The 20,478-nt window shown below is 36.3% G+C and overlaps 2 protein-coding genes across 15 annotated transcripts in view; one reads left to right on the top strand and one right to left on the bottom strand.

Annotated features, from left to right (window-relative positions):
* LOC118744797 (proton-coupled amino acid transporter-like protein CG1139) overlaps nucleotides 1-20,478 on the bottom strand; it is a gene marked incomplete in the record, with an annotated part of 239,955 nt that overhangs the window by 163,105 nt on the left and 56,372 nt on the right.
* Nucleotides 1-20,478, top strand: part of LOC118744791 (kinesin-like protein unc-104) — a 94,233-nt gene that overhangs the window by 43,015 nt on the left and 30,740 nt on the right. For 5 of the 14 annotated variants that reach the window (XM_036478127.1, XM_036478131.1, XM_036478125.1 and 2 more), the window contains exons 1-2: nucleotides 13,687-13,818; nucleotides 19,089-19,360. The exons of 1 other annotated variant lie outside the window; for it this stretch is intronic. The gene's annotated coding sequence lies outside the window, so the exon portion shown is untranslated. Of the gene's footprint in view, nucleotides 1-13,685; nucleotides 13,819-13,852; nucleotides 14,352-18,912; nucleotides 18,979-19,088; nucleotides 19,361-20,478 lie in introns of those variants that run through there. 8 more of the 14 variants (XM_036478122.1, XM_036478123.1, XM_036478116.1 and 5 more) reach the window with 5 other exon arrangements.

Genomic DNA, 20,478 nt, shown 5'->3' with positions numbered 1-20,478 from the left:
GAACTTCGCTACTTTTTGAAGGTGATTGAATTCTTCCCCATTTCCTCCTGCTTCCAAAAAACATCCCTGTGGGTGGGAGTCTCAAATTTTAGAAAAAAGCTACTTACAAAACCTTTAATAATTAAATCATGCTTGGCTGCCATCTGATTGAGCTTTTCGATTTGTCTTTTTTTCGAAATAACTTTCTCTTCCTTCTGCTTTTTTCAAGCTCACTTCTATTCACAACCATCAATTCTTTTCTGCTTTCCCTTGCTTCGATTTCACGAAGTCCCAAATTCTTTCTTTTCCAATTGCACTTCGCTCATTCTCATTCTCACTCACACTTTCTCACGCGCGCTGCTCCACACTACTCGCTACTTTTACACCCACAAGCTCTTGCTTTCGCTGTTTCTTTTAATTTCAATTTATTTGTGCTGCTGGCCTTTTGGGGCCAAATACTGTGAAAGAAGAATTTCAATTCCATTTGTGTGTGATTTAATTTGGCACACGTGTCGCGTGGTGTATGCATTGAGCGAGTACTCGTACATGAGTAAAGCAACGACTGATTGATTGTGAGTGAACACTGCTTTAAAATCTGCCTGTTACGCAAATTAATTGTCTATTTAGCCCCTGAAGGTGGCTGTTGAACCCCATATATGTATGTATTTGTTCACTCACTTTGGCTGTTCACTTTTAACACGAAACAAATCGCCGCAGGCTACTAAATTTTACACCACATCCAGTTGGGTTTTCCTAACTACCAACGAGTTCATTCAAATTGCAGCAAATGTGTGTATTTACTCGCCCTCATTACAAACGTCAAAAAAAGTCATTAAACATTGCTTTGTTTTATCATTAAGCGGCAGCCACGCAGCTAAGCTGTGTTTACTAACAAAGTAGTTGGGGCTTAGCCTTGTCGTTTCGAGCTCTTCAGTTCAGCTGAGCTCATTCACTTTGCGCACTTAGCATGCGAGGATTTGTTTTTTGAGTTTTTCGGTTGTACAGAGTACATTTTATTTTGCTTTGTTGCTCACTTCTGAAAGGTAAAGGTCGTTCAGTGACTTAGGCCAAAATATATTACCTTCCAACTTGGGTGTGCGTGCGTGTATGTATGACTGTCGGCGTATGCAGGTGGGCGTACATAAGTACATAGACTTTTTAATTAAGTCAGACAAATAAATTCAATAAAGTCGACATTAATTGCTTCGTAGCATCAGCCCAAAAGATGCTGGTGGACAACAAATACTTTCAGGTGAATTGAAAGTGATTGCTGTTTGAATATTTTGAAGTGTGGGAACGTTTAAATTTGAGATTAGTAAAGAAATTACATAGATTGTGTCAAGAAATTAGCGAAATTAAAAGTTTTTCTTTCACATACTGCTAGGCACTTCGAAAGTGAACGCCAACCAAGAGTGCTAAAAAATAAAGCAAGGTTGCTTGAAAACACACAGTTACAGTGGTGGAACAAATTATAGCCGCACCATATTTTCACAGGTTTTAGCATATTATTTGTTTTGTTATTTAATTATGCCTGTTTTTTATAAAAATATAGTTCTCACTTTAACAAAACTCCTGTAAATAAGTCTCAAACTTTGTGCAATATTAAAAAAAAATCAACAAAGTGTCGTAAAAATTTTGAGCTTTTATAATTAGATATCCTAGAAAAATTCTGCGTATGCAATTCTGCAGCCCATGGAATTCTAGTATAATAAAGTTTCAAATGTCTAAAAATTATCGTTGATTTTTTTGAAACTGATGCGGCCAAAAATGTCTCGCGACAGAAGCTTTTTAAAGCTTTTTATAAATTTCATATGCTCGTCCAGAGATAAATTTTTGATAGATTTTGATCTCTTCTGGTTGGTATTTTGGTAGAAATATTTTTTGGGTGCCAAAAACTATTGACACGTTCCTGAGAGTACTAAGAGTTCAAATAGAGTCGTATAATGAAACGATAAAGAATCCAGTTATTAGCTCACAAGAAAATATACCCCAAGTGATTTATTAAAATATTTTCTATCAAATATTTGTAGCTAAAGTATTTAAATTCACTTACCATTATTATGCACGGCTTTCATTCATAATTTTGCAAGTCACTGAAATAATCTGAAATGGAAAGTGAAAATGCAAATAAGTACTATACGGCGTAATATAAAATTTTATAAAATAACTGGCACATTTTGCGACTATCAAAGTTATTGAATACACTTTCAAAAAATTTAGTTTTCCTTTATATTTTTTCCAAACTTTCCAAATATTTTAAAAATATTCAAATAGAACAATTTTTACTACATACATACATACCCTTATGGTCAGCTGATTAAGTCAAGTGACATTTTGACTAGTTTGGGCATTTTTCTTATGTTTATTTAATGTTCATATTTTTTTTGTAAATATTTTGACTAGTTTCGGTCATTTTGTTTTGTTTATTTAATGTTTAAAGTCTAGCACTTTACCTAACCAGCGCCACGCCACGTAAATCCACATTTCAAACTTCGTTCAAGAATTATGAAAATTCAACAAATTTAATTTGAACCCAAAAATTTTAAACTTTTTATTCAAAATTTTAAGAAAAATTTGGGATATGCAGTTTTGTAGCCCATTAAATTTTAATAGATTAAAGTGCAAATTTCAAGACGCTAGAAAATCGCGTTTGATTTTCAACCTACTAAAATTTAATGAGCTATAAAACTGCACAACAAAATTTTTCCTAAGGCTTCTGATTTTCATAATAAATAAAAATGTATAAAATTGTTTTCGTATATTTGCCCCACCACTCAGGTCATTAACCTTCCAAATTTTAAGTAACTAAAACAACAGGTGAAAATTCTTTATGATTGTAGAACGTCGAAGCAGGCTTCACACAAACCGTTGTAAAAAATTTTACGCTTGTGGGCGACTGTGTCTGGACGTTGACAAAAACAGCGAGCACACATATTTGTTGGTTTTAATTTTAAATTTAGTTTTTAACCATTGCAGACTTAGTTGTTATTGTTTGTGTCACTTCGTTAGTTATCCTTACAATGTAAGTATGTAACGCAGTCATACACACTCACACACACAAAATATACGCGTTCATTCGTATGAGTCAATGACAGCAAATAGCGCAGCCAGCAGCAGTCTGCAGCAAAGACGCATTCTTTGTTGCCCTTGGTAAGTCTTTCAATTTTTCATTTTTTGTTCGTTATTTATTATTTATTTGCATTTTTTTCACTTACACTTGCCAATTTAATCACTGTCTGGCAGTGGCTGTCGTAATATCGCAAAAATTCGCTAATATAAACCAACACGCGCGAAGCAAATTTTATTATGCTTTGACGTTAAGAAGGCAACAAGAGAAGTTTGTCTTATACAATTCGGTTTTGCAGTGAGGTAAAATACTTAGCAACAACAATCTTCGTAGCAGCAGCAGCAATAACGCAGTTTTTACCAGCTCATGCGTGCTTATGTACAGTACAGTAGGTACAGTAACCTCCTCGTGGCAGGTTTTGGAAACTACAAGTTATGTAGGCTAACTACTGTTTTTTTTTTTGTATCTTTCATATTTGATCCGCCATTTTGAATTTTTTAAATTTTACTTCAGATTCGCAATAAGCGACCCAAAAAACCCCGCGTAACAAGTTTCAAGCCAATCCGATAAGATTTCTATTTTTGGCCACTTTTGATTATGTTAGGGTCGTAAACAGGATATTTTTCGAGGGAGAGGAGTTGTTAGTTATAATGTTAAAATCTATATTAAAACCAAAGGGTACCGTAAAGTTGAGTATACATTTTTAGCGAAACACATTTTTAGTGATGTTAAAACGTCTCAAATATGGTTGAAAATGAGGGACCGAGAACGCATTCCAGTTTTGGTTTACTTCTGCATGAGAACAAAACGTAATGTTAAGAACGTTTCCACAGCAGAGCTAAATGGGACAAAAATATTGAAAGCAGTTTGAACGGGAACAAAATGAGAACAATTCCGCAAAAGACAAAATGCGAACAAAACTCTCTGGAACGTTCTCAAGAAGAACAGAATAAGAACGAAATCTTCGGAAACGTTTTCAATGAGAAAAAAAAAACGAGAACGAAAATATCGAGAAACTTTCAAGGAGGGTCAGACAGAAACAAAAGTCAGGGGAACGTTCTGATAGAGTACAAAATGAGAACAAAAGTTTTGAGAACTTAAGTCTAAGAATGAGACGGGCGTATGCGCGTTGAGATGAAAAATCATTTCAGTGAAAACCATGATTTTTTATTCTAAGCCGGAGGAAAGGTGGATCAATTCAACTTCCAGATCGTTTATCATTAGGGTTCACTGTCCATTTATTGAACAATTTTTCATTTTCTATGCAAGAAAAGTTCGTGGAATTGTGTAATTTGCATGATTATCTTTCAGTTCTTTTTTGATTAATTTTAGTATTCAAATATTTAAAACTAATGGAACGCTATGAGACAAATTTTGTTCTCGCTTCCATTTTTCGCGAATAGTTTAGAGAAGATTATTTCTCGTTTCGTTCACTGTCAAAAAGTTCCTGAGACTTTAGTTCCCAAATGGTTATTCGATAGAAAGTTCTTTAGACGTTTGTTCCCCGTTTTGTTCTTGCCGGAACTTTATGGAATTTTTTGTTCCATTTTTTCATTTTAAAAATGTTTCAGAAAGTATTGTTTTTTGTATTGCCTTTTGTTCTCTTTGAGAATGCTCCATGGGGTTGTGTTCTTATATAATTCCCGTTGAGAAAGCTCCCGACAGCTTTGTTCTCATTTAAGTTTGGGGTTTTAAGCGTTCTTGCAATCAAAATCAATGGTGGTATTCACCAAAGTGAGCAAGTGTCGTCAACAGTCGTTGCTTAAGCTCATCTGCTCTTTTGCCAGAGTGCCAGGCCACCTGCTTAATTTGGTGAATACCACTAATATATTTCAAAATTCTGACACGACGGAGCCATTTCGAATACGAATTCGCTTTTAGGACATAAAAATGCTTAGGATACACTAGATCCAAACTTTGTAAAAAAAAAACAAGTAAGAGCAGCGCTGTCTTCGGCTATGCCGAAAGCTTCATACCTTTCATGAACATCTGCAAATTTTACTTTGACAGATTACTGCTTTTGAATACATCTGCATAAATCGATAGAGGAGTTACATACTTATATAAAAATCGCATCTAAACAATCAGAGGTATGGAAGATATACTTTATATGACACCAATCTAAGTGATTTTCACCGCTATGTGATCGGTATGTAAACCGGTAACACAATTTATTGGGTTTAGTTTCGTACATAAAGGAGATATATGGCAAAAACTGGTATCTTAACAATCAGTGCTATAGGAGATAAAGCTTATACAGCATAGATTTTGACGATTTTCTCAGTAGACTTTGTATTATTATTTATAAAACATCTTACGAAATTTATCGGTTTTAGCTGTTCAAATAAAGGAGTTTTACAGTAAAATCCCATATCTGAACAATCAGATGTATGGAAGATATATGTTGTAATCATCCGATCCTTGTTATTTTCACTGTAAGTATTCTGTTAATAATGAGTGAAAATGGTGCGAAATTTCATGTTCCTAGCTGCATAAATGGATGAATTATAACGAAAAATCTCATATCTGAACAATCAGTTGTATGGGAGCTATAGGTTATAGTTACCCGATCTTTTTAATTTTCACTGTAAGTTTTCTGTTGATAATTATTGAAAACAGTGCGGAATTTCATGTTCCTAGCTATATAAATGGAGGAGTTATAACGCAAAATTTTATATCTGAACAATCAGTTGTATGGGAGCTATAGGTTATAGTGACCCGATCTTTGTAATTTTCACTGTAAATATTCTGTTGATAATGGGTGCAAGTATTGCAAAATTTCATGTTCGTAGCTGCATAAATGGAGAAGTTATAATGGAAAATCTCATATCTGAACAATCAGTTGTATGGGAACTATATGTTATAGTGGTCCGATTCTTCCGGTTCCGACAAATGATTAAAACATTATAAAAATACACCCACCTACCAAATTTGATCCGGATATCTCGAAAACTGAGAGACTAGATTGCATACAAACAGACAGACAGACGGACAGACGGACATGGCTAAATCAACTCAGCTCGACGTTCTGATCATATAAGTATACATTTTCATGGGTCTATCTCTTTTTGTTCTGGTACTTACAAACATCGGACCAAAGTTATACCATTTCATGCTCATGAAAGGTATAAAAAAATTATTTTTGCAGCGCTGTGCTATTTACTATTGACTAATTAACTGTTGAGTGCTGACAATTTTCTATTAGCTGCCTACTTACTACTGATTATTGACTTTTGACTAATTTATTTTTGACTGTTCGTTGTTGACTAAGGACTACTGACTACCGTGTAATGACTATTGACTTTTGACTATTAATAATTCACTGACTGTTGACTATTGACTAGTGATTATTTACTGTTTGCTATTCTTTATTGACTATATGTAAGCCATCACCTAACACTATTTATCTTTATATTTCATTTGGAGATTTTTGTGTTACTCATAAAAAATCAATATTAAATTTTTCAACTCAACACTCACGGATGATCATAGAAGTAAAAGTCTGCATACGCACAAATTATTCTTTAAATACGAGCATATAAAATAAAGCTATGTAGGTATGTATGGGCGAAATTCGCATAATTCAACTACCAACGCCATTCGTCGAATAGCAAACGCCAGCTATCGGATGGATGGATGACGCAAACTTAAACAAATTATTACACACACACGCAGACACAAATATGTATGTATGTACATATGCCCTGCAGGGAAAGCTACTAGTTGTGAACCAGAATGCTACGAGTTTGCGTTTCAGCCCAACTAGTTCACGTTCTATCCTTTTCCAGTGTTAGCGACTGGTCTGCCAATTCATCCTCCGTGAAAAGCATAAGCCGGCGCTCCAACAGTCGCAATGGCCGACAGAGCAAAGCACTGGCGTGGTATTCCTGGGGTCCCAGTTTATACTTTTTTATTTATACTTCTATATATGTTTTTTAATTCAATTTAAAATAACAATAAGAACCTACATAAATAAAAAAATAAATTAAAAGAAATTCCTCTGGACTTGAACTTTTTTTATTAGATTATTAGATTTACAAATTTTTAATTTATATTTAAATGGAAATGATATTACCTTACATTAAATTAATTTGAAAAATCTTAACCACCTCCAAGCGGACTCGAACCTGCGATCTTGGAACCAGAACCGGTATTCTTCACGCGACGCCACATCCGACATTTATGAGAAAAGGAATTAATTGCGTTTTATTTTGTCTCTGGCAATTCAAAGGCAGATGTCGCTGAACGCTCAAGTTCGTCGAAATTGTCGAACTGCAGTGGAATTCTACCAATAGTAACGCTAAATTTCCATTGCCAAAATCCCCTAAATGAAAATCAGTGGGGCCTAAAAGCACGCAAAATGGAGAAGTTACAGATGCAATTTGTAATCAACCAAAGCTGGCAGTATAAGGGGCATGTAAATAGATGTTGCATGTTGTTAGGCGAGCCTGCTATTTTTTAGAGATTTTAGCGATCAAAATTAGCGATAGCGAATGCTGGAATCCGGCTGCTGGTATACCATTGTTTTAGCACATACTAGTTAATTAACTGGGTATTTTTGCTGACTGGTTTGGCTTTTCACTGCTGGGTGTATATACCTTCATATCTAGCTGACATGAATGGATTTCCACTTATTTATTATGTACACACAAATATGTATGGATATGTTTGTGAATATATGTTTGCTTCGTATTAAAAACTTTCGAACATTTTTCATGCATACATATCTCGAAATAATTGCATAGCTTGGTGGCCAATGCAATATTTGTTGAATTGAATTTTGTCGCCGAAGGTATATGACCAACCACGTACATATGCACGCATTTTGTGTAGGCGTGTGTTGAGCAAATAGTTTAAAGAATGGAAGTAACTTTACGCGACAATTTTGCTGCTGTTGCAGCATTAAAAAAATTCGTAGTGTCTCTTAAATTGCCTATGAGTTGACTCTTCTTTTTCAATGCACTTTCGCTCACTAAACAACACTCATACGCCATGTTGGATCCGCTGGGGTTTAAAATTTAACGAAGATATTTAATTTTTTGTTTTTTTCTTTATTTTTTTTTATTAATACGAAGTCTATGAAAGTGGTTGCGCTTTTATTTTATAAAAAATTGAGGTTATCTTTCAGTCCCCTGTAGTATTTTTGTCGTTGCATACGACCTGAAATGCAACGCGGTGAAAACCATAACATTAATTATGAACACTCCAATAGGGCAACCACAGAGAACAGAAACTTGGATTTCTTTTCACAGAAAATTGGGTATTTTTGCTTTGATAAACCGCATATGGTTGCCTTTGAACAACTGTCATTTGCCGGTTCAAGGACAGTGCATTTAAGTAGGTGTCTTCATGAAGATAACGGAGATTGTTTAAAATTTTTGTCAGATCACCTGCCATGCGATTGTCTAAAGCCAGAAGGCATATTTTTTATATCCATAAATTTAGACTAGAACGCGCTGCAATATCGCTGGGGCAGTAGGCCGGGGGTTAGTGAGACACCTTGGCAGTGAATCCCGTTATCGAGCTTGTCATTCAGCTTAAAGAAAGCGGTAAAAATTTCCACGTTGCTGGATTCTATGTAGTTTTCTCGGTCGCTTCCCCCGAGAATTGTATCGGTAAACTTGCTATGAAAGTAGACTATCGTAACTTGCTTTCCGGGGGTGTGAATCAAAAACTACCGTGGGTACCATTGAAGTTGATTCAAAAAGAGTTACAGGCTAGCTTCTTCGCCAAGATTTTTGGTTTCACCGCTATTTCATAATTTGAGCTTATTTTATTCACCTTTTCTGGCTATATTTTAATTATCTGTTCTTTCATCAGTTCTTTTTTAAAACCACCTACAAGTTTTTCTATAATTTTCGGCGTAACCCGTTGATCTCTATGAATGAAGTCACCCTTTTAAGTGACTTGGAGAGCAAGAGCGCTGATGTAGGTCATCTAAGGTTGCAGATACCAACAATCTAGGGCAGTGGGCCCGCCATAAAACATAGGCAACTTTTTGGTAAGGACTTCCTTCTTAAGTATGCTAGGTACTCAATTAGACTTTTGTTATGATTTCTATTGTGGTGCGACTTAATATATTTTACCTGGGACGCTAGCCGCGGACGATTGCGATGACAAATTTGCAAGTCGGGGTTTTCTCCCAGTGCTTGTTGAGCTGACTATAAGTCTATACGTCCAGGAGCAGTCCATAGGCTGCACAAGACACTTCGATTCCCTTTTTAGCAATGCATTTTCTTTAAAAGTCACTGAGCCTTGACACCAAAATAAAACATGGTTATAAATAAGTAGTCGCCGGCAATTAAGAGACATTCCCTGCCAGTTTTAATTACACCAGGTGCGGTTATGGAACCCTGGTTGCCGCTTAGCTGTCAGAGAAGATATTTACTCGTCCAACCGGTATTACATTGGTGCGTAAGCCAGTCGATTTTCAGAGAGCTCCTCACCTCTTCCAACCCTGCCGTCCAACTTCGAGCCGTCCGTGGGAATGTTAATTCGACCTCGGTATCGGAGGATGTCATTTTACAATTCACCCCTTAGGAGGATGTGAATACGATCGAAGCCAACCTCGGTATACATCGATATGTTTCTTCTAGTATGAAGACGAAGTTTTCAAGAAAGGACAATGCGGAGAGCAAAGAGATAGCCTGATAGCGGATTGCGTCAGCCCACGAGTACGGGGCACGACGCAAAGCTAGCGAAGTAGTCATCCGGGAAGGCCCTTTGCGCGCGCCCTAACTTCTTAACAGAGGGAGCACAAATGGACGATGCGTGCCACGCCGTCAGCACAGGCGATAACCAGACGATCCAGCTTACGTCCCACTCGCTGCGGTGTAGCTCTAATTAACCTACGTTGGTCAGAGGCACTTTCCAACTCCGCTATGACAGTTCTGTCGCGGAGCAGAAAAGAGTAGAAGGAAAGGGCGAAAATATTGTATGTAAAAATAAATTTTCATGAACTTTTCTGATTTACTAATGAGATCACGAAAGTTTCCACTAAATGACATAGGAATTAACGAAATAGGCAAAGATTTGTGTTACAAACTTTCTCATGCATATGAGAAAACAGCAAATTAATGTGCCTGTTTATTTGTTTAATTTAGTAGCTCAAGCGGCACATTTACGACTCAAACCGCAAAGCTATACCCAATGTCAGCAGACCAATAAAAACATTTCTACTGGCAAATATTAAAAGATGACGATAGACAAGCAAATAGGCGTTAGTAAGAAAGATGTTCGCTCTATGACTTTGAGAGTTGTTGTGCATTTAATCCAAAAAAGTAATAGGAAAAGTATACAATAGTCAAAAAAAAGAAAATTATGAAATCACAAGCGAGTTTGAACAGAAGCAAATGTGTGCAGGCAAAAGAGAAGAAAGCAGGCGAAAGCCAACGAATCGATGCCTGTAAATTGAAAATAGCAAAAAGGCTTGTCACAATTCATGAAAATACGTACTAGGAGAACTCATTTAAAGACAGACATAAACACATACGCATTTATGTATTTGTGTTTGAATATGACCATGGAAATCAATAAAAATTTCATTTTACGTCAGCCAGTTTTATTCCGCCTCGCTAAGTGATGTTTTGTCCACTCACACACAAAATGATTATGGATTTGTTGTTGCAGTTCCTATTACTTACTACCTTTTTTGTGTTCGCATGCATGTTGTTGTCATTGATGTTGATGACGAGCCAAATGACGCGCAGTGTATGTAGTGATGAGAATGTGTTGTCGAGTTACGACGCGACGACAACAGCATGCTGATGATAAACTCTTTGATGTATGTGTATGTTTGTGTGAGTGAAAATTATTGCTTTTGGCAGCAATATTAAAGGACATTTTGATGACTGAGTGGTGGGCGATATGGCTGAGGAGCAGCCTCAGCCGCCACAGCAGCTGCCAAATACTATTGAATTTTAATGGCATTCCTTTGAGCTACTTCGTCGTTACGACTTGCTCTTGTTGCTTACTGCTTTTTATTAGTGTTTTATTATCAGGCTGACAAGCAATATTAAACCATAATAGGCGTACATTAATTCGAATTATGACATTGACACATACATACTACTTATGGCAGTTAGGAAGAAGAGCAGCGCGCAAAAAGTTGTTGCAGTTTAAAGTTATTTACCTAGAAATTTCGAAAGTTAGTTTTTGTCGAATAAATAAATGACGTTATTAATTTTCCTCTAAAACTTGTGTTTTATGTATATAGCTTCTGTTTGTTATAAAATTTGCTTTGTGCAATTTTACCCTTATTTATTGTTTTTATTAAAAAAATTCCATAAAAAAAATGTTCTAAGTGCTTATGCATAATTTAAGTTGCCACACTCACTTTTCCCACACTCTCTAGTCGAGTGGTAATGTAATACTTATTACAAGAGCGTAAGTACAACAATTCCCAAAAGGCGCATGCGTCAGGCGAAGGGTTCGTTTTTTGATTTATTGTCATGAGCCAGCGTGTTTGCACAGTGTACGTGTATACATTTCGAGTGGTTGAAATTAATTTTTTACTCGTAAAGTTAAGTGTCCGCTTGCTTTGGCAAAAATCGAACCAGCTGTTAGGTGGAAGAAGGCATTATCTGTTTTTTTCCTTCTTTGCAGGGCAGATCTGAAATGCATGAAGGAACTGTTGTAATTTGCCCAAAATATGGGCGTGAACCTCCCAAACAACTGCATCATTTTCCAGGCTTATATCTAAGCTAACTACATCTGAAGCAGCTGAGTCAGTAGCTTCTCTAGGTAACTCCCTCAAATTCACATGTAAATATTTTCATAGAATGGATAAGAATGGACACACTGATATACTAGCTAAAGTTGGAGTAAAGTTAAAATCGGCAAACAGGGCCACAAATTGTAGCATCGCAGAGCTTAGTGGATCGTTTTCAAAAAGGACTCGTTTAAAAGTCTATCAAAACGTTTAAAGTCACCACTTGACAGCATCAATGAGAACGTGTTCAACCACGGCTTTACAGTCGCTCCTTGGTTGTGCTACCCTTCATATTTTTGTCCAAGCAATAACAACCAGGTCTAGGAATGACTTACCTGAATTAGATGCGAAGAAAGCTGTAAGGTCATTTATGACGTGTAGGTCCATGGTAGGTAAGAGCTGGGGATGCGCACCAAAGATACTGATATGGATCTATACGACGATAGTACGACCCATGACAACTTATGGAGCCATCATTTGGGTCGATAGAACTACAAAATAATAATAGCGCTTTCCAAGACACAAAGGCTGGCATGTGTATGCATAACTAGAGCCATAATAACTTGTCCGAGGATTCCGATATTGACTGATAATCAAGCGGCTATCAAGGCCCTCAGATCTCATCAGGCAACATCTAAAATGTTGATGGAGTGCCTTGATAAGCTGAATATTCTTGGTCTGACCAATCGAGTTTGGGTTCTCTGGATTCCGGAACATATTGGTATTGCAGGAAACGATATTGCCGATAAACTTGCGAAGAAAAGAGCATCAACCCCTTTCATCAGCCCATAGCTCTTCTATGGCAAAGGAAAATAGGCACTCTTTGCCCTGGTCCGGTTAGAGGTAGAGACTCGAAGAAATCGCTACTGGGATAATATATCAAGTCTAGAGCAGTCCCTAGCACTTTTAGCAATTTATAGCCTAAAACACTTTAAGGAATGTATGAGCTTATCCAAGAAAAACTCAAGAATTTTTACAAGAATCCTGACAGGACATTGCAGTCTGAATTATCACCTGACTAAACGGCGAATTTACTTGCAGGAGCGATGTAGATTTTGCAGGGTGGATAACGAGACTGCACAACACATCTTAGAAGGGTGCCGTTCACTGATGCACAAACGCAAAAGACACCTGGGTTAACATTTAATTACCGAGCGTGAAGTGAAATCCGGAGATTTTTGCTCCATACTTGGTTTCTCTATACAATCACCTTTACGCTCACCAAAGTCACCCTCCAACTCGTGGCAGCAAGGAAAAGTCTTGTATTATGCTGGGTACCAAGACACCGTGGGATCGTGGGAAATGACGTCGCCAGCGAATTGGCTAGGGAAGGCTCATAGTCTGTTATTATGGGACCTAAACCGAAACTCAAAACGCAGTGAGTTCTGGGTAGAAGTAGGGGGTGCCAGACTTTTCGGTTATCCGTTCGTTAGGAGAGATATAAACCTTTTGATTAAATCCAGCATTAAGTTGCTTATTGGTTCCCAACCGGTTGACCTGTCCACTGAGACGAGACTGCCACCTTTGATTGAAGAGGAGGAGACGTCGGAGTACATTGTATGATTGTTCGGCACTAACCAGACTAAGACAGCAATACTACTGTTCTGCCACAGTCGATGGTCTTAAGGTCCGACATTCGTCTACCAGGAAACGTTTAGTTTTTATTATTTAGACTTGATAACTTCTTGGGTCATATTTTCTCCTTTCATTATTTCCACCCTTCTTATAACGCACATCTAAATTTTCCACATAGAAATTCCTATCTACGCGTCACTGTCACTAACTACCAATTTCGTATGCTCCCAACACCCTCACCCGCATCATCGTCACATGCCCATCGCCATTCCCATCCCCAGCGTCATCGTCGTCATCGTCGCTGTTTGACTCATTCGAGCAGCAAGTTTCAGGTTACTATCGACTGGCTTACCCTTAAGCTTCGTAGTACTCGGTTGCTCGCAGCTCGTGTCAGGTTGATTTGTTTCGTTAACGCGCAGACTGGCAAATAATAAAGTGGTTGTTGCTATCGATTTTGTACAGAAATTTTTAATCACCAAAGAAAAGTGTAAAGAATTTATTAATAACATATTTACAAAAAAAAAACACACACACAAAAACAAAGAAAAATATCACAAATTTCAATTTGAAAAAATAAAATGAGTAAAAGTGTCGTGAACAACTAAAGTGCGAATAGAGAAAAAAAAAATATTCCATAGCTGAAAAATTTTCTTCGAGTCTATACTGTGTATGTTGGCCTTTGCTGGCTGTCTAATTCGCTGTAACTGCGTGTGTATGCGTGCGTGCGTGCGTGTAATGGCCATGCCCTGCACACAAAATAACTGCTTCGCCCCTTCACCTACACTTCGATGTGCACCTTTGGCTACTTGCTGCTATTCTCACTATTTCTAACAATAATTTTGATCTTCTTAATATTGACTGCGACGGCGACAAAAGATTCTTTTATGGAAATTTTTCATTTAGAAAGCATACAACAACAAGAAATGCAATAGAAAACTAACAAATAAAAAAATATTGTGACCTACGCAAAATTATTTTATTAAGTTTTACCGTATACACATCTTCTCAGTTTGGTAATTGGTAAAAAAAGCGAAAAAATTTTAAATATCAAAATTATTGTATTTTACGAAATTCATCATCATTTTACAAATCGAAAAGTTTTCAGGTTCATTTTGTACTTTTATACATCGCTACTTTCATTTTGATTTCACTGCGCCATCGGAAATTTTAGTTTCTAAAGATATCTATCCTTACTTGTCATGGAAAATTTTATTTCATTCTTTTTTTTTTAATTGAGACCTAATAGTCTTAAGAGCTCTAAACTCTCTACTTTAGACATTTATTGCATACCTTTAGGCGCTCAGACACTCTCCAAGTATTTTACATAGAAATTCAAAGCATAGTTTTTAGGATACTCTGTACAAAAACAAATATCACTGCATAGTTTCAGGCGTTGAAAATTTACGCAAGTCTCCTATCTAACTAAATCTTACTCATATGTATGCCTACTTTTAGGCTCTCACTCTCGTCGCACTCACACTCTCTTCCTCTGCTATATTTCGCTCTCTTTCTGCGTGTTTTCTACGCTCAGTTAATGCTCAAAGTAACTGCCAGAAAAAATTTCCAACATGAAAATTTATTGTTAAAGGTCATGACAATGCAAACAACGTAAAATTCCATACAAACACACACTTACATACACACATGCATAGGTACATATATACTCGCATATAAATATGTACACAGTAATGAATCTAAATAGGGTCTTATTCACGTAATGGTGCCTGTAGCGCATATCCTTGTTGTCGCAGTAAACCTCAAAGAGCTTATAAAATTTTGTATTTATGCGTAGCATCAAATTCACAACAAAATCAGTAGTTGAGCCTTGGGGTATGCTATGTTATTTTCATTATAGCGCCGTGTAGTTTTCAAAAGCCCTTATTTGCCGATACTCAGCCTGTGAGCGTAAAGCCAAAGGACATTTGTACTGGCGTTATGGCGAACCTTGCAAAATAAGTGACACATTTACTTTGTTGATCCTTGAAAAGCCAGTATGCCATGGACCAATGTTGACTATGAAATAATATGCATAGCCGAAGATAACAATTAAGTTAGATTGATAGAAGTTTCAAGGACATATGGCGTAAATCTTCTGAAATTTTATGAACGGCAACTTTGAGGGACTGTTATTAAACTAGCTTGCTACATTTGCAAGCGCCAAAGAATATGCAACAAAAAATACCCGTGCAGTTTGTTTTTTGTTGTTGCAATTTCAATGCGCCTAAATGTATAGCTCTTAGTTTGAGGAATTTATGCACTTCTCAAATGGTATTTGAGGTAGTTTGTTATCAGCCTCCGAGTTGTAAGGTTTTTTTCACCCATCCCGGACCACGCTTTTAAGCTTCGAAAAAATAAACTCCCCAGACATGAAGAAGCGTGCCAGTACTGGGATTCTAGAAATTGCTACGCTAAATTTCTATCGCCAAAAATCTTCAAATATATGCACCGCGAAAGCCGAAGGCGATTAACATAGAAGCGTAAACAATACATATATATGAATTATTTCCCTTTCCGACGGATCGAATTGGTGGAGTTGTCTATTTTTTTTTTTTATTAACTCGCCATCAATCTCAAACCTAGGCCACTTTTGTTTTTAGGAAAAGGTAGCTACTTATTAGGAAAGTTTTCATACTTAGAGAGTGGGGTACTCGCGATGCGCTTAAAAGTAGGCAAGAAATACTTAAACTCTTTCACCGAACACAACGGGGCTGGTATTACTTTTGTCTACCTACGGACTACATTTCGGCAGATGAGTCCCATATCAGCTCTTCGATGGTTTAGCGAAAGCCAGACAAGGGAAACGATTTTGGTGAAAGTCTTGTCAGAGCAACACCAAACAGGAACGCACACGGTTAGACTAATTTTCACAATTTTGTCCGGATGTTTGAGTGACGAGCAGTAGAAATATCAAAAGGACGACTTTTACCAGCATCGGGCGCCAAAGTTTTCTTAGTCGTGGGAAAATCGATGTTACTTGGAACTCTGATGACTGAAGAAGGTACCACGGGATAGATGAGGCCCCCACATCTTTTCAAGTAACATTAAAACTGATGATGGAGTATCTTAGCGAACTGAGCACTTTTAGCTTTATTAATTAAGCTAAGCTTCTCTGCGAAATACAGTCCAGAACGCATTGATATTAAAGAAAATGAGATAGCCGATAAACTTGCAAAGAAAAGAGCATGAACCCTTTTCGTTGGCTCTTTGAGACATAAGAAAAAGAGCGCCCTCTACTGTGGCCAAACGAGTTCGCATAAATTGCTGCCGGCGTAATGTATGAGGTCTGGACTCTAGAGTACGCCATAGTGCTTATAGTAACGTCTGATATAAGGCGCTTCAAAAATGAATGAAATTTTGCCTGAATACTCTGAATACTGACTTATGTTTTATCACGGGAATTCTTACAGGACAATGCACGCTAAACGAACGACTTACTAACTAATTCACTTAGTGAGAGGTAAGGCCAGGATGTTTGCATGTAGAAAATATTTATTGGTTCAAAAGGTAGTGGGCAGGCACTGTAGCCAATGGTAACCATCAGTTACCACCTCTTACCATGGCTTACAACCATGCAGAGTCCGCAAAAACCTCCAAGAGCATTGTCCGAAGGATTAAAGCTTAAGAAAGTTTTTTTATATGGCAATTGAGAAGTGAATATCCAAAAATTTTCCTTTATGCAGTGCATAGCATGCATTTAGGCGCCTGGTGTTAGTAGTAGAGCCTAAACATAAACTACTAAACTACACGGCACCTATTGGAACGTTGAGCTGCGCAAACGACATTTGAACATCTTATAAACTGCAACATCTCAGTCTAACAAACGCCACAGAGATCCAGCTGCTATATTTATTCTCACCTTCCACTTGCACCAATGCTCAGTCCTATCGCCAATTATTAGCTATTCCTCGGTTGAGTTATAGCAAAGGGTCATACGTAAATCCGACTCCCTAATTCCTCTAGAATGTCCTCTACTTGGTCATGCGGCCGAAATTATAAGCGGCCACTTACGTCGACCGCAGCTGTTATTAGAAGGAATTGAAAGCATAGCGCAACATTTTTGTAGTAGGAGGCTAGATGACGCTAATTTCGAAAATTTTTTTTTATTGTCTGGCAGTACAATTTCTTCTATTTTTAGGTCGTAAGCGTACCTCTGCCCTCTACTTATGCAGGCAGTCACTTCAACCTAAGCTTCCCAATGGAAAATTTTCAAAGTTTAAAGAATGTGGTGATTTCATTTCTGATTTTCAGGACAATCATCTCCCCTGACAAAGCTTTAAAGGGCATAGAATGTGCCTTTTTTGCCTTGCAAGACCGTGACATTTTAGGAAACGAACACAAAAAGAAGAGCGGGCGAACAAAAGTTTTTGGTAGAAACTAAAACACCATAAAAGTAAGAAATGTCTGCAGATTTCATATTTAATTTAACATTATTTTTGCTGCATACTTTTAGGCTCTCAAACTTTTTACCAAGGAATATTTATAGACGAAAATTTTGCAGGCCTAACTCTTGAACTCTCTAGAGTCGGCCACCCAAAAAAAACTTTGATTTGTGCTCGAAAAAAGGAGATATAAAATGAAACTTGCAGAATATTTACTTTAGAACTAGAGCTTTTCTTATTTTAATAGTATGTATGTAGCATGAAGAAAAGAACGACAAACTCCTAAGACAGTTCATATAGTAAGAAATTTTCTTTCGAGAAAAAAATATTCACAGTTTTTTCTAGAAGAACATTTTTTCCTAATTTTTTTTTTAATCTCGCATCTTTGCTTTAGGTTATTTTTTTTTTTAAATAATTTTTAAGTTGTCCGTTTAGCCGTCGCTTCTCATCTGGCTCATCGAAATGTGCATGCGCTCACACATTTACCTAAATGCAAAATAAAGTTGAATAAAAAAGTGAAAATCGTTTAAATAAATGAAAAAAAAACAGAAATAAATAATTTAAAGATACAATTTAAAATTACAAATAATAGAAATTTTAAAAGCGAAAAAAATATTTTGTGCATTTCACGCATGTTAGTATGAAAAAAAACTCTGAAGTGTGACTGGAGCCTTTAGTGTTACATCGTTTCATTTCTCTCTAACAGCGCTTTTTCGTGTATTGTACGCGCTTGCGCATAACTTATCTCTTTCATTTGTCCCATTCCTCTTCTTTACTATAGTTAGTACTCATTTGAGCGTACTCTCATATGCTCATTTCGCATTTACGCTCACTCATTCTCTCAAAGATTTTTCATTTCACTCAAATTTTAAAACGCAATTGTTGCTTTGTTTTCCTGCGCTCAATGAGTCTAATTTCAAAGGACGTGTCGTAGAAATACGAGTACAAGGATGAGCACCAAAACGGATACCTATACTTCGGTTGTGTTTGTTATTTGTAAGCGAAGGTTTTTACTGGCAAATCGTTAGAATGGTTTCGGGCTTACGGTCAATGGACGCGGTTGGCGTTTGAAGAAGGAAAAATAAATACAATACAAATTTGTGTATTTATGCTTTACATATAATTACATATGTATGTATAATTTAAAGTGAAAAGTTAACAAAATAAATGTGGCAATGCAACATAATCATTAAAATAAAGGCAGTAATCAAAGTGATTTTTTTTTGTTATCGATTTGTATGCGGTTCCTTTAACTCACCTGCAGTTATGTATGCGTGAAATGCGCAAAATATTTTAGAAATGTAGAAAAAAAACAAATCATTTAAGCTATGAAACTATGTTAAATATTTACTAATTTATTTTATTCTAAAAAATTCAGCCTAATTCGTAAAGTACAGTGCATTCCGTTAGTTTATACGCCACACGACTGTTTTAAGCAGCTGTTTAAACTACTACGAAAATTTACGAAAATAAACGAAAATTTTGAAAAATAAACATAAAAAACGAACAAGTTTAGCCATTTACATAAGTTTGTTTTGACAAAAAAAAGTGCGAAAAATATGCAACTTCCAACGGCGATCCACAGCACGCAGGAATAAGTCTGAAACCTGTTTTGAAACAGCGAATTCACAGGAATTTCTATTTTTTAAGGTAAATGATAATATAAGTGAAATTATGTATGTTTATATAGTGTGTGGCGAATTGGTAAGGTCACCCACATTTTGATAAGCTTCATATTAAAAAAAAATTAACATAATTTCTGCAAAATTTTAAAGTTTAATACAACTTTTTACAAAGTATGTTCGCCAATTTTTAAATGGAAAAAAGGGCAAAGTACGGTCAGCAAAAAAAAATATGAAAAATCAGCGGCAGTTTGTAGCAGCTTCAAACTTCCACCTGCACACAAAAGCTTGCTGAAAATTCGGAATAGAAAGTGTGAAATTTTTATGAAACTTTGTTAATTTTTTTAATTTCTCAGAAAATTTTCGATAAATTCGGAATAAAGTGTGATATTTTGATGGAAATTTCACGAATTTTGCAAATAAATTTATTTAACGTTTTGGTGTAAAAAAAAACTATATTAAGAATGTATTAAAATTAATTTGAAAAAAATAAATAAGCTGAACTTATCAATTCGTGAGTAGCCTTATCATTATGCCACTCACTATAGGTATATTTATACATAAATGCCAATTCCCCTAGGGACGGTTGTTCAATGTCCAGTTAACACAAATTGCAGGTAGAAGCTCGCGTTGAAGATTGGCACTGCTTTATCGATCATATGTTGTATATATGATGTCGAAATCGTCGATAACGATGTTGAACTGGGAGGTAGTGATAATCAGGCATTGCACAGCCAGTCCTTAGAAGATTTAGGGTCGGTTGCTCAATGTCTGGTTAACTCTAATCTGCGGTTAAGCATCGTTATCGACATCTTCGATTCCATGCATATAACACGGTGCCGGTAACATCGATAATGATATTCAACCTGAGATTCGTGTCAACCAGGCTTTGAGCAACCGGCCCTAAATTAGAAAATATCGTAAAATACCTCTTTGAAGATACAAAAAAATTTGTTTGAGTAAATAATTTTTAAATTTCGTTTAATTTAAATTTTGTTTAAGTATTTCTCTACTCAAAAGGTAATTAAGAAGTAATTGGGGTTGTTCAAACTTGCCTGGTTATCAGGTTATGTGGTTATATTTTTTGTCCAGTCTACAAAAAAAAATATACTACACAATAATAATTTTAGCCTGATAACCTTATAA

Source organism: Rhagoletis pomonella, unplaced genomic scaffold, assembly GCF_013731165.1.
Source record: "Rhagoletis pomonella isolate Grant_MI unplaced genomic scaffold, Rhpom_1.0 Rhpom_scaffold_00008, whole genome shotgun sequence".
NCBI lineage: Eukaryota > Metazoa > Arthropoda > Insecta > Diptera > Tephritidae > Rhagoletis > Rhagoletis pomonella.
This window is presented reverse-complemented; position numbering and strand designations above follow the sequence as displayed.